Here is a 15,221-nt window from a genome sequence, read left to right on the forward strand (position 1 = left end):
TCAAAGAATCTTTCAGCTGTGGCATTCTGTGCAGTTTCTGCATAGGGGGTATTGATGATGTGCCATATTTCATTATATTCAGCACTGTACTTTGTGAACAAAAAGAGAGAAGGCTCTGCTAATGCGCCTGGGGGACGCGCTGTCTGTTATCCAAATGGAGAGTATCCAGGTGGAAAGGCCACCTGTGGATAGAGCTGGGTTATAGCCAAGAGGGATGCTTCAGCTGGGCTCAGCTTAAAGACACCTTAGTTTCTGCATGCGTCAGTTGGAACCTAGGACTGCTATTGGAAATTAACCTGCCATTAAGTGTAGACTCTAGGAGAGCATTTTTCAAATTTTAACATGCCTATGGATCACCTAGGGATCTTGTTAAAATGCAGTCTGATTCAGTAGATTTAGGTAGAGGCTGGGATTCTCTCTTTCTAACAGGTGCCCAGGTGAGGGCGAGGTTGGTCCATGAACCACACTTTGAGTCCCAAGGATGTAGCTTATCCCTCAGTCTTCCTGGCTTATTTACATCCTGTTTACTTATCCTGACATTGCTTGCTCAGATTAACCACATTGTAGGGCTTGATTATCCTTTGTTTCTCTATACATATATTCAACAAATGTATATTGAGCATCAACTCTGTTCCTGAATTTCTATGACACATGAATTCATTCCAAACCAGTGTTTCTCAGCCTTGGCACTATTGACATTTTGGGCATTGTTTAGGGGGCTGTCTTGTGCGTTGTAGGATACTTAGCATTAGCATCCCTGGCCTCTACCCACTAGATGTCAGTAGAGTCCCCTCCCCCAAGGTGTGACAACCCAAAATGTCTCCAGACATTGCGCAGTGTCTCCTGGGAGATAGAATCACCCTGGGTGGAGAATCACCGGGTCAACTCAAAGTAGGTGACTTGTGACAACTGAAACTACCACCATATAAAGTAAATGCTTGTTCCAACATAGTGTTGTATGTACAAAATGCTCTCATGTGTATGATCTGTCTGAGCCTTGCCAGGACACAGAGTTTCCCCCAGATGAAGGGGATGCAGTTTCATGGTAGAATTGGGGCTTGAACCCAGGTCTTCTGGGATTAAGCGCTGAACTCTGCCCACTCCCGCACGCTGCCTTCTCTATGATTTCCTGCCTATCTTTGGCTTAGAGGAGCTGCTGGGCATTCTTGGTTTGGTGATTTTCTCTTTCAGATTATATTAATAAGATAATAATTACAGTATTTCTTCATACATTTATAGAGGTGGAATAATTCAGTAATTGAGAGCCCTCTGGAGCCAGCCAGGTGCCACTAATAGTTATTTGAAAAACATTTTTTTTATTGAAGTATAGTTGATTTACAATGTTGTGTGATAGCAAAGTGACTCAGTTATACACATATATACATTCTTTTTTTAATATTCTTTTCCACTATGGTTTATCACAGGATATTGAATACAGTTCCCTGTTATTTTGACTCTCTATGTTTCTGTCTGTCTGGTCTGCTATAACAAAGTATTATAGACTGAGTGGCTTATTAACAACAGAAATTTATTTCTCACAGTTCTGGAGTCTGGGAAGTCCAAGCTCACAGTGCTGGCAGATTTGGTGTCTGGTGATATCCCCCTTCCTGATTCATAAACTTCCATCTTCTCACTGTGTCTTCACATGGTGGAAGGGGCTAGGGAGCTCTGTGGGGTCTCTTTTATAAAGGCACTAACCACATTCGTGAAGGCTCCACCCCTATGACCTACTCACCTCCAAAGGCCCCACCTCCTAATACCATCACTTTGGGGATTAGGTTTTAACGTAAGAATTTTGAGGAGACGAACATTCAGTCCATAGCTGTCTGGGTCTGCACTAATCATATATGAAATGGGGATAAAAGTAAGTGCCTCACTGTGCTGCTGGTGGTATTGGCAGGAAATAGAGGGGTGCCTAAGGCTCACGTGTGTACATAGACTACTTTGCTACTTGCTTTGTGTAACCCATTGGTTTTCCTCACTATGTAAGACTCTCATGGTGGCCAAATCCTACCAACCCCTTCTCTTCCCTTCCAGGATTCTGACTGATGGGCTCCCTGACAAAGCACATGGTTCCATTTTATTCATATTCCCCTAAACACATCCAAAGCAGAGTGTCCAGTTAAACCTTGAATAAGAACATGGCCTGAGGCTGAGCAGAGCCTCCTACTCTTCCTCCTTGGAACTGAAGATAGTTGAGTTACCCATCCAGCTACAGGGATGAGGCCCATAGGTCTATGGGACACAGAAGACAGAAGGAGAGGCATGTCTGGGGTGTGTTCAAAGAGGAAGTGGTGAACGGTGGGTCCTACCTCTGAGGCCCTACCCTCCCGTAAATCATGATCCGGTGGGTGTTGCGCTCTGATCAGTTGTGTTAGTCCTTTCCTCCTTTCTTGGGGAGGACTGAGGAGTGGAGAGAGTTTGGCAGTTTCCCTCCCACAAGAGCAGAGAGTTTTCCTCTCTGCTATGAGCCAAGGAGGAAATGTGGTGTAAGGAGAAGGGTCTGCCCTTAACATTCACCTTGGTTTTCAGGAGTGAGGAAATTGACCTCATTTTCCCTTTACCCAAGTCAATTTTCATCCCTTTGGCGTCTTGTTACTATTCACTCACTGGATCATTTAATTGCTTCATCCAGGTGGCTGGTGGGGATCACAACTGCTCCTCACTGGACACCCTCTGCTTCCAGCAATTATCCCTGTCTCACCTCAGAGCAGCACCATATGCCAGAGTGGGGCTTGTGGGGGACCGGGGACAGGCTTTAGGAGAAGTTTTAATTTAGTGCCATCATTGAGAGTGATGCCCTTGTGTAAAAGGCTCATATAGAATACACGTACATACAAGAAGTTTTTATTGTTTTTGTTTTTAATGCTATTCCGTTTTTGTTGTACATTTCCCTGCATCTTGCTATTTTCACTTAGCAGTACCTATGTAACCCTGCTAAAGAATTTTAATGGTATTCTAAGTACAAAAGGAAGCTATTGGAAGTTTTTGAACATGGCGGTATATTTTGTTCTTCAGAAGATTATTCCAGATTAAGTCCAACAGCATCTGTGATAAAACATCCCTAGACCCCAGTCTTCCAATCCCTGCTGAGACCACCAGTTCTCAGTTTCTTATACCAACACCTTAGGTTTTCTAGACCCCCCCACTGCTGACCCCCTCCTCCCAATATTCTCACACCCAGACTGTCTGCCACCCAACCACCCCCTCCCCAAAGTTCCATCACTCACTGTTCTCTTTGTACTCGCTTGTGATTTCTATATCTGAAGAACTGATTTCCTTTCAACTTTACTTCTTTGAAGTCCTAGTGCTTTGAATTATTTTCACTTCTTTTTTGCTCGTGGAAAATTCCTCATGGTTGTTTTCATGAGCATCAGTAACAGGGAGTTTGCTACCAGCAAGTATATCCTGCCAGTGTTGTCTCAGTGAATGGGTGACTTTAGAGTTTAAAAGAATCTGAGGAGTTGTATAAGATAATTGCCTGACCAAGGCAAGCATCCATTTTTAGGCTTGTTCAAATGGTCATCAGATTAATACTTCTGGGACTGGGAACTTACTACCTCTGAGACCATTTTATTTTATCATCGGACAGTCTTGATTATTAGACTTTTTTCTTATATTTTGCCTTCTTCTAAAGGGTCACTCTTCTCAACCTCTAACTTGTGCTTCTAAAATCAGAGTATTCCCATTTTACTTCTTAATATCTAATTGTAATTTTCGAAAACCACAATGACTGTTTTCCCATAAGGCCTTTGCTCAGTTTTAAATTTTTTTATAGCTTTATCGAGGTATAATTGACATACAATAAACAGTACATATTTAAAGTGTAGAATTTGATGAGTCTTGACCTATTTATACACCTGTGAAACTATCATCACATTAAAAGTAATGAGTATATCCATCACCCACCCCCAATTTCCTCTTACCTCTTTATAGTGTCTCCTATCTACCCCTCCCCTCTGCATCCCCAAAGGAAGCCTTAATCTACTTTTTGTTACTATAGATGACTTGTGTTTTCTGTAATTTTATAAAGATGGAATTATACAGTATGTGCTCTTTTCTTGCCTGGTTACTTTCACTGAACATCATTTCTTTGAGACTCATCCATGTTTTTGTGTTAATCAATAGTTCATCACTTTTTATTGCTGAGTAATATTCTGATGAACAGATGTACCACAACTTGTTTATCCATTCACTTGTTTAAGGACATCTGGTTGTTTCCAGTTGTTGGCTGTTACAAATAAAGCTTCTATGAACATTTGTGTAAAAAGTCTGTATGAACATACGCTTTCATTTCTCTTGGATAAATACCAAGGACTAGAATGACTGGGTCATACAGTAGGTTTATGTTTAACTTTGTAAGAAGCTGTCCAATTGTTTTCCAAGCAGTTGTACCATTTTACATTCCCATCAGCAATGTATGCGAGTTCCAATTCCTCCTCATCTTCACCACTCCACCTGGATATGGTTAGTCTTTTTATTTTTAAGCTCTGCTCATTTTCATCCTGTGATCTTAGAATACATTGGACAGAACTTTACTTCCCCAAAGAGCTGTGACAGGCTGGCTACCATTTTCTATAGTTTTAAACTGTCTGACTATATTGAATTACCTGTTCAACAAAAATTATTGTGATCTGATATGTACTAAGCCTTAGGTTATTCAGGATAGTTAGATGCAGGCAACTAGGTCATTTTCTAGCAAACAATTCCAAGACTCAAGACATGGGTTGTAATGGAGTGGAATTGGGGTTATGAAACAACATGATGTGCTCTGATACCACAGTTGGTTCAATACCACTTGGATATAGGGTGCAGGCAGCAAGAAACAAGAGGGGGCAAGTCCGTGTGCCATACTAAGTGGTTGGTGATAGAGGAATGTTGAGGAATGGCGTGCGTGGATCTGCACTTTATAAACTTCACTCTGACAGTGTAAATGAAAATGTTCTCTTGAGATACAGGCTCTGCCACATATCTCTCTGTTGATTTATCTTCTTCTTTAGATTCCCTTGGGTGTATTTGGAGCCTTCCTCTCTGTCTTAAATCCCACACATCTTTGGCTTTAAAAGTCAAACTGGTGCCAACTGTGGTTGGGCCCCAGTGGCTGTGCTCTGTGGGTAGGACTGTGTTTTGCAAGGTGTCAGTGCTGAAAGGGAGGGTGTGTCCTTATAAAAATGGCCTTTGGCTTGGGCTGCTGTGTTACCTGCCAGAGCCCTGCAGGGATGTAATTTCCTGGGGTGTCCATTTGGCAAGATGCTGAGAGAAGCCACCTGGATAAATAGAAGCAAAGTGAGAGGCCAGACCTTGGTCTTTTATCTGTGTGTCTGTGCAGTGCTGATGTTTAGCAGGACATACCAATACAGTTGCTCCATTGTTAAAATATTAAAAGACTTCCATATTTGTTGGTATACAGCAGCTTCTCTGCACCCCAGTAAATTGGCCCCGCTGCCTGCACAAAAGGGGTCCCAGGACCCTGTGCTATTGCAACAGTTGGCATCCTTCCCAGTTGATCAGTTCCTATACCATAATAGTTACTATGGTTATTAAATATTTCAAATTTTTATCATCTTCAAAAAACCCAAATGTGTAATCTAAGGAAAGATTATGCCAACCTGATCCAGTATGTATATGTCAGGTTATGCTGGAGGTGGTACTTATGTGTTTAGAAACTAAAACATTCTAGACTGTCTCTCTAATCAGCATAAATATTTCACCAATAAACCAGAGGTTTCTGAAGAGAAACCGTATCATGGAGAATCACTCAAGCAGATCTAAATGAGTACTTCAGCGGTGGCTTTTTATTTTGTAGAAACTCAAGAGATTCGGTTTCAACTTACAAGTCAGCGGCTGATTTTTCAGAGCAGGGGATATTTCCTTTGATCCTGACTAGCAGTTGTTTTAGAACCACAGTTAAAGATTTTTTTTTTTTTTTGGTTAAATTCAATATAATTTTCATCATACTTGATTTTTAGACACTGAAATTGCCCATAATTGTGTCTGTCCTATCTCTATGGTAATATGGACAATTATAATGGATTATCCTTTTGTTTTCCTGGTCATTTGTTGATGCCTTTTTTGTTGTAAGGATGTGAAAACATAAGGCAATTTCACCAATTACTGGTAATGTTATTCAGATATTTAATTTATTTTCTGCATGCATAATCAGCCATAAATACATTTTAGCTAATGGAGATGACAAGGGTATAATATAATTTGAGCCCAAACAAATTCAAAATAACATTAGGAAGGAAACACAAAACCATGGGAAGGAAAGAAATGGGGGGGACTCAATCTGTCTTTAGTTTCCCTTATGCCAGATCTTCTAATGTGGACCAGGTCTTCTGGGTTAATCTGTCCTTTGGGTTATTATAAAATGATGAAAGGGCCTAGTAAAATACATGGTGCATAGTAGGTGCTTAATAAATAGTTTTTCCTTCCTTTCTCTCTAAAAACCGAGTTGACTGTGTATTTGGTGTTTGCTATGGATTGAATGTTTGTTCCAGCCCACCCACTCCAAAAAAAATCGTATGTTGAAGCCTAACCCCCAATGTGATGGCATGAGGATGTGAGGCTCTTGGGAGGTAATTAGGTCATAAGGGTGGAGCCTTCATGGATGAGATTAGTGCCCTTTTAAGATGAGACACCAGAGAGGTGACCTATCTCTTTCTCAGCCACGTGAGGAAACAAGGAAAGATGGCACCTGCAAACCAGGAAAAGGGCTTCCACCAGGCACCAGATCTACTGGCGCTTTGATTTTTGATGTCCCAGGCTTCAGAACAGTTAGTAAATAAATGCTTGATGTTGAAGCCACCCAGTCTATGGTATTTTTGTTATAGCAGCCCACACTGACTAAGATGGTGTTCCTTCATCTGAGACTGTTCAAACTCTTCCCTCTGCCCTCCAGCCAGAGGCCAAACCTTAGGGTGCAGGAAAAAGGTACCACACCAACCACAGGAATATTGGAATTAGAGTCAGAACCTCGGTCCGGAGAAAAAGGAAAGTACAAAAATGGAACTTCCTCCCTCCAATCCCCAGGAAGTGCCCTGAAAAATAAAACAAAACCTGCTGTGACCCCATCTTACCTCAGTTGCACATTCTATCTGAGTGCCTGCCTGCTACAGATTTCAATTATGGACTACATTTCCACTTTGGTTTCTTGAGTTTGCACAGGACTGGTAAATGCAGGAAAATTTCTTCTTGTCAGAGAAGGCTCCCAGCAGCTGCCCAACTTCTCTCTAAAACCCTTCCTTTTGGAATACCGATTATGCCAGTGAGAAACTCATTTAGTAGCTAATCTGTCTTTAACACCTGCTAATCTCCATTTCTGTCAGAGAAACTATGTAACCCAGTTCCTGGCTGTCTTCCAGCTGGGGTGGCACTGGGGAACAGGGGGCAACCAATCCTCAATTCTGGATGCACTCCTATTTTTATACCTCCAGGAAGACCCATATTGGATGATTTTAAATTGTTGCCTTGCTCAGAGGAAAGTGTGTGAATGAATTATGAGCATGTGTCTCCATCTGAAGGAACTTCTTGCCACCCTGCCACTGCTTGGCATTCTCCCTGGTTCAGCAAACCATCTGGGGGTCCTAGTAGCACCAGTGACTAAATCTGGAGGTCTTTCCTTGCCTTATAATAAGAGAAGAGGGTCATATTTATATCCAGAAATAAGGAAAGATATGGACATCTGGGGCTTTGGTGAGGGAGTCTGGGGTAGCTTGGCAGTTACTGGGGAAAAGATAGAAAGTTTTCAAATGTCAAAGGAGCATTTCCCTTGCTTCCACTCTGAAACCAATGGAGCAGCAGCTGGCAATGTGCTCATCCTCCATGGCTAGCTTCTTTTGCTGTTTGCTCTTTCTTCCACACATCTAGGCAGGAGGGCCTTGCTGTATGTCTCCACCTCTGGAAGCAGATTCATGTGTTTTAAGGCTGTCGAACAATTGCATGCCTGAGGGGCATTAAATGAGAATCTGGATCTGCTGAGTGGCATCCTCAATCATGCATAACCCCCAAATAAGTAAATGTCTATTTGCCCATTTACAGTCGTGTTCAAGAAAAGCATTTTACATTCTGGCTGCACTTTCCAATATCCACACCACTTAGTGTGGCATCTTGTTATTTGTTTTCTGTTTCCCAAAGAGAGGAAGAGGATGGCTGAAGGTGTGAGGAGCCGGTTAAAGTATCCATTTATAATTTTGGGGTGGCCTGTGCCACTGGAAATGATGCTAAATCTTGTGACCATTAGGATAGACCTAAAATGAGGAGGTTCCAAGTAGGGCCATTCAATAGATTGAAATCAGAAGAACTGTCTGCCTGTTTACCAATAGACTTATGGTTCACAGAACTATTTAAAAAAGAGTGTGACGCTATAGTAGGACAGAACTCGGACCTCCAAGCTGGCACTATCAACCTCAGTGATGTAGTTGTGACTGCTTGGTCACCAAATCACGGGTGGAGTGGTGCTGGTGGTTGGATGCGACCCATGACATCATGGGGATCTGGTCAGTTACACATGAATTGTGATGACACTCTCTCGATGCTTTGTTTTGTGGAGTAGCAACTATTTCGAAGAGTTGCATTGTGAGTGTGCATACATATGTATGTCCTCAATTTTTAGTTTTTAAAGCATTGCACTCTTCTGGAAGGAAGAAATCTAAACATTGAACATTTTATTAATCTGAAATAAGTCCTGAAGTAGACATTTGAAGTAAAAGACCTTCTTGTATTCACTGAGATATAATTAACATACAAGAAAATGCACCCATCTAGAGTGTTCAGTTCAATGAGTTTTGACAACTGTATACACCAGTGTAACCACCACTCAAATAGATCTGCACCATCCCAGAAACCCTTTGGCTCCACTTTAGTGAATTTCTTCCTTTTCTCCCACTGCTTGATTTTTGTCACCATAGATTTGCTTCATCTGTATATGGATTCCATGTATGTAGTTATTCTCATGGTTTGGACTTTTTGTTTCTGGTTTCTATTGCTTAACACACTATTTTTGAGATTCATGCATGTGGTGTGTATTAGTAGTTCATTCTTTTTATTGCTGATTAGTAACAAATCCATTATAAGAATTCAACATTCTCTTGTTGATGGGGATTTACATTGTTTCCACTTTTTGGCAATTATCAATATGGCTAAGAACATTCTTGTACAAGATTTTGGGAAATCTTTTTTTCATTTCTTCTGGGTAAATATCTAGAAGAATAGAAGTACAAACCTGTACATATCTGTTACATAATCTGCTTAACTTTTGCAAGAAACTACCGTGTATCTCTAAAAGTGGCACTAACATTTGTACACTCACACCAGCGACGTATGAGAGTTCCAGTTGTTTCACATCTTTGTCAACATTTGGGGTTGTCAGTCTTTTACTTTAGCCATTCTAGTGGGTGTCAAGTGTTATCTGATTATGGTCTTTAATTTACATTCTCTGAGGACTTAATGACGTTGAGTCCTTTTAGAAACACTTGTTGGCTATTTGTGTATCTTCTTTTGTGAAGCATCTATTCAAGTATTTTGTGAATTTTAAGACGCTTCGTTGCTCGTTTTTTAAATTGTTGATTTATGGTTTTTTGTATATCCTGGATACAAGTCCATTGTCCCATAGTGATGTTGTAAATATATTTCCCAATCTGTGCCTTGCTTATTCATTGTCTTAATAATGTCTTTTGATGGGCAGAAAATTTTAATTTTGATGAAGTCTGATTTTTCAAAATTTACTTTTTAGGGTTGTGTTTTTGTGCCCTGTTCAATAAAACCTTTGTCCAACCAAGGTCATGAGAATTTTCTCTCTTTTTTCTTTTCTATAAGTGTTAAGGTCCTGAGTTTTATGTCTAAATTCATGATTAGTCTTGAACTAATTTTTGTTTATGTGGAGAAAGAGGTCAAGGTTTTTTCTTTCTATATAGAATTCAGGTGTTTTAGCAACATTTGTTACAAAGATGCACTTTACCCCATAGAACTGACTTGGCATTTTTATGAAAATATCAACTGACCATATAAGTGTCGGTCTACTTCTACATACTGTGTTCTTTTCCATTGATCTAGATTTCTATACTACTATCCTATTATCAACCTGTCTTTATTACTGTAGCTTTAGAATAAGACTTGAAATGAGATAGTGTTAGTTCTCCAGCTTTGTTGTTCATCTTTTCATTATTGTTTTGGTTATTCTATATCTGTAGTATTGCCATATAAATTTTAGAATTATCTTGTGTATTTGTAATGAGTAGCCTGCTGGAATTTTGATAGGAATCATGTTGGATTTGTGTACCAATTTAGGGACAGTGAATATCTTAACAATATTGACTCTTCCAATCTATGAACATTGTATAACTAACTCTCCACTTATTCAGGGTTTTACTTTTTCTCAGTAATATTTTGTGGGGTTTTTTATACATCTTTATTGGAATATAATTGCTTTACAATGTTGTGTTAGTTTCTGCTGTACGACAAAGTATTTTGTGTTTTTTAGTAGGCTTCTTGCACATATTTCATTAGATGTTTTTCCTATATGTTTATACTTTTGATGTTATTGAAGATTATATTGTTTCTTTGTATTTTGAGACAACTTCAAACTTTTCAAAAAGTTAAAGGTACAGAACAAAGAAACTTTTCTTCAAGGGCATTTGAGAATAAATTGCCGACACTATATTCTATTAACCCCTAATACTTTATATGTATTTCCTAAAAACAAGGACGTTACCCTAAATAACCACAACACAACCATCAAAATAAGGAAATAAACATGAATACATTATTAACATATAATCGTCAGACTCCGTTCAAGTTTTGTCAGTTGTTCCCAAAATGCTCTTTATAGGAAAATGGTCTGATCCTTTCAGTATTTAGCTGTACTATGCTGAAACAATTCCTCAGTCTTTCTTTCATTTTCATGACCTTAACAAATTTTATTTTAAAGAGCTTGGGTTGGTCTGATCTTTCCTTTTGATTAGATTCAGGTTATTCATCTTTGGCAGAAATATCACAGAAGTAAGGCTCTATTCTTATTGCATCCTACAAGGGTTACATAGCTTTGATTTGTTCTATTACTGATGATTTCACTAAAACGGTGTCTATTAGACTTCTCCACTGTAAATTTTTATCCCTTTGTAATAAGTATTTTGTGTAGCTGATATTTTGAGACTGTCTTAATCTTCATCAAACATTGAATTTATTCATTTCTATCAGTATAGGTGCATGCATTCTTATTTTATTTAATAAGCTTGAATCCATTAATATCATTCTTCATTTTGATGCTCAAATTGCCCCAGATTTAGCTGATAGGAGCACCTTCAAGCTAGTGCTCATGTCTTTTTGACATACCCACGCTGTTCTTTGACTACATCCTTACTTTCTGACAAAAAATGTTCCAGGCTCATCTTTTACTTTTCTTGCTTTAGACCTGGAATCAGCCATTTATCCAAGAAGCTCTTAATCCTTTTATTTCAGAATGGTGTTTAGAAACCAACATCTGGGCCTTAGATATTCTCATTACTGTATATATTGCTTGTATGGATATCTATCTATATTTACTGAAAATCACTGGTTTACACCAGTACATTCAATTCCATCCAGCAACACAGAGTTCATTCTAATTTTCTCCCTTTCCATATTTGTAAATCCCTTTACTGACAGTGAGAAACTTAACTTCCGTTACCCTCAATATATTTACTTATTTGATCCATCCACCTATAGGTACCAATACCCATCATTGCTGCCACCCCTGCACACCCTACTCAGACTCCAACACCTTGTGCTAGGCTCCCCTCCCACATCAATGCCTTATTCAACCTGCATTGGCTTTGGTGCCCCATACCTGGCCACTCTCCCATGTGCAGATAACCCTTCCACTCTGCTTAGGTTCGGACACCTTGCAGTGGGCCAGACTGTCATGTAAATGTCCTCTTCATTATGCTTGGGCTTCAACACTATATACTGTCCCATTACAGCTTTGCCCCACTTCCCTGAAGGGATGCCTGATCATGTTCAGCCCCACCTAGTGACTTTTGGACTGAATTATCCAGGAAGGAAAGGGGAAAGAAAGAGGAAAGAGCTAGTATGTTTTTAAATTTCAATTTTAAATTGTTTATTGCTTATATGTGGTTATACAATTAATTTTTTATACAACCTATGTCCTATCACTTTGTTAAATTTACTGATTAGTTTTAGAGGTTGGAAGATTTCTTTGGACATTCTACATACACAATAATGTAGTTTGCAAATAATTAGAATTCTATCTTTTTTCTAATCTTTATACATTTATTTCTTTTTCTTTTATTTTTTATTGCACTACATATGATTTTCAGGATAATGCTGAATACAAGTGATGAGAGCAAACATTATTGCCTTGCTTTTATCTGGGGGAAAGGATTAACATTAAGTATGGTAAGAGATATGGTGGTAGCTGTAAGTTTTTCACAGATTTGCTTTTTAGCTTGAGAAAATGTTTTTTTTTAATTATTCCTAGTTTGATGAGTTTTTTTAAATTACAAAAAGGTATTGAATTTCTGTATCTACTGGGATGATTATATGATTTTTCTCTTTTCTTTCACTAATGTTATATATTACATTGATTTTTTTGAATGTTAAATCAGTCTTATATTCCTAGGATAAATCTTACCTGGTCATGATGTATTAACTTTAAAAAATATTGCAGAATTCTTTTTGCTAAGATTTTCATAACGATTTTTGCATTTCTTCATGAGGCATTTTGGTCTGCAATTTTCTTTTCTTTAGTAATCTTTGTCAACTGTTAATATCAGGGTTATGTGGGCCTCCTAAAATGACTTAGAAAGTGTTTCATCTTCTATTTTACAAGAGGGTTAAGTAGAATTGATATAATTTCTTCTTTAAAAGTTTTGTAGAATTTCGTGGTGACACCATCTAGGCCTAAAGTTTTCTTTCTTTTTAACTGTGAACTCAATTTCTTTAATACATATGAGGATATTTAGATTTTTTCTTATGTCAGTTTTAATAATTTGTTTTTTTCAAGGAATCTGTCCATTTCATTAAAGCTTTTGAATTTGACATAAAATTGTTCAAAATACTCCCTGACCATCCTTTTAATGTTTATGTTATCTGTAATGATGTTCCTCTTTTTATTCCTCTTCTGGATAATATTTTCTCCTTTTTATTTCAGTCTTGGTAGGCATTTATGAATTTCATTAGTCTGTTTAAGAACCAACTTGTGACTTTATTTATTTTCTCTATTGTTTCCCTGTTTTTTACTTTCCTAATTTTTGCTCTTTATGCTGTCTTCCTTCTGCGGACTTTGTTCTTTTTCTAGTTTGTTATGGTAAAACCTTACCTAAAGGATTGGAAAATAGAAGAGTAGATGTAAGTAAATATTTCGTGGGCCATGCAGTCTCAGTTACAACTATCCTACTTTTCCATTGCTGCATGAAAGCAGCCATAGACAAAATGTAAATCAGTGGGTATACCTGTGTTCCAAAAAAGGTTATTTATAAAAACAGGCAGCAAACTGGATTTAGCCCATGGCTATAGTTTACTGACTCCTGCCTTAGATTATTGATTTTAAAACTGTATCCCTTTCAAATAATAAGCATTTGATACCCACCCTAAATTTTCCTCTAAGCACTTCTTTAGCTACATCTCATAAATTTCGATATGCTCTATTTTCATTATTATTCAGTCCAGAATATTTTCTAATTTCCCTCATCATTTCTCCTTTGATTTATGAGTTACTTATAAATGTGTTTTTTAATTTACAAATTGGAGATTTTCTAGATATTTTATTTTTTATTGAATTGTAATTTAATGCTGTTGTGGTTAGAGAATATCTTCTGTATGATTTAAAATTTTTTATATTTATTAAGTTCTTGGAGAATGCTCCATGTCAATTTACTTTATATGTTTGAAGCTCTGTTGTTAGGCCCCTTAACAGTTAGGATTGTTATGTCTATTTGATGACTTGATACTTTTATCATTATGAAATGTTCCTTCTTATCTATAGTAGTACTATTTTATTTAATTTTACTTTGTTTGGTATTAATATTGACATACCAGCTTCCTTATACTTAGTATTTATGTGGTATACATTGTACATCAACCTGTATTTTTCTTTATAGTTAAAGTGTGGTGTTGTTGTTGTTTGTAACAGTTAGTTAATAGATATTTTCCCCTCAGCAGTCTGACAATCTGCCTTCTAACTGGATGGTTTTGTAATTTAATGTAATTATTAATATGATTGAGTATTACGATATTTTCTTTGGTATAGCTTGAGTGAGTTGTTTTGATTCTTCGGGTGAGAGCAACTGTCACTCATGACTTTCTATGTCTGAAATGGAAGGGAACCCACTGACTTTATTCTGAGTACTAAAATTTCCAGATAAATTTGAGATACAATACAACAAATGTTGATAATGCTGCCTCAGCCAATGTGGTACCTTGACTACAATAATGTCTTTGATTCTCCGTCCCTCCCTATGTCTACAACCTTTGCAATATGACATTGTAGCTCCTTTCATAAATAGGTGGAACTTGTTTCCTTTCCCATTAAATCTGGGCTCACCTTGTAACTTACTTTGGCCAATAGAATGTGATAGAAGTGACAGTGTGTCAGTACTGAGACTAGACCTCAGTAGGCTTTGTACCTTCTACTTCTTCCCTTGGAACTCTGTCTAGCTGCCATGGGCTAGCCTGATGGATGTAGAGATTCACAGGACTCAGTCACTCTCTCCCCTCCTGCCAACAGCCAACCAACCGTAAGCCATATAATGCTATCCTTGACCAGGTAACTCCTGGTGAATTTGCCAGCTGACTGCAGACACAAGGTCAAATCACCCAAGCATTGCTCAAATCAATAAAACTTCCCTGTTTATCAGCAGACTGCTCAGCAATAATAAATGCTTACTGTTTTAAACCATCAGTACAGGTGATACAGCTACTTAAAGTTCTTTCCTTCAAGTGAAGATTGGAATATACTCTGCAATAAGGAGGTGAATTCTGTGTAGTCCTGGCGGTCTTGCTGAAGGATCCAGTCATCTGCATGGGATAGGAAGAAAACAGAATTACTTTTTCCAACAGCCTGCCTGAGAGTTCCACTTGGGGAGAAATTGTTTTTATTTGCAAAAATACGGTAGAAGCCTTCTTATCTGATACAATTAGAACTGGTAGTTGGCTGGTTAATCTAGCAGAAGAATTAGAGTTGCCTATTAGCCATGAGCTTTCAGCTTTCTGTGGGGAGCAGTCAG

Source organism: Balaenoptera borealis (genome assembly GCF_965194805.1).
Source record: "Balaenoptera borealis genome assembly, chromosome: 16".
NCBI lineage: Eukaryota > Metazoa > Chordata > Mammalia > Artiodactyla > Balaenopteridae > Balaenoptera > Balaenoptera borealis.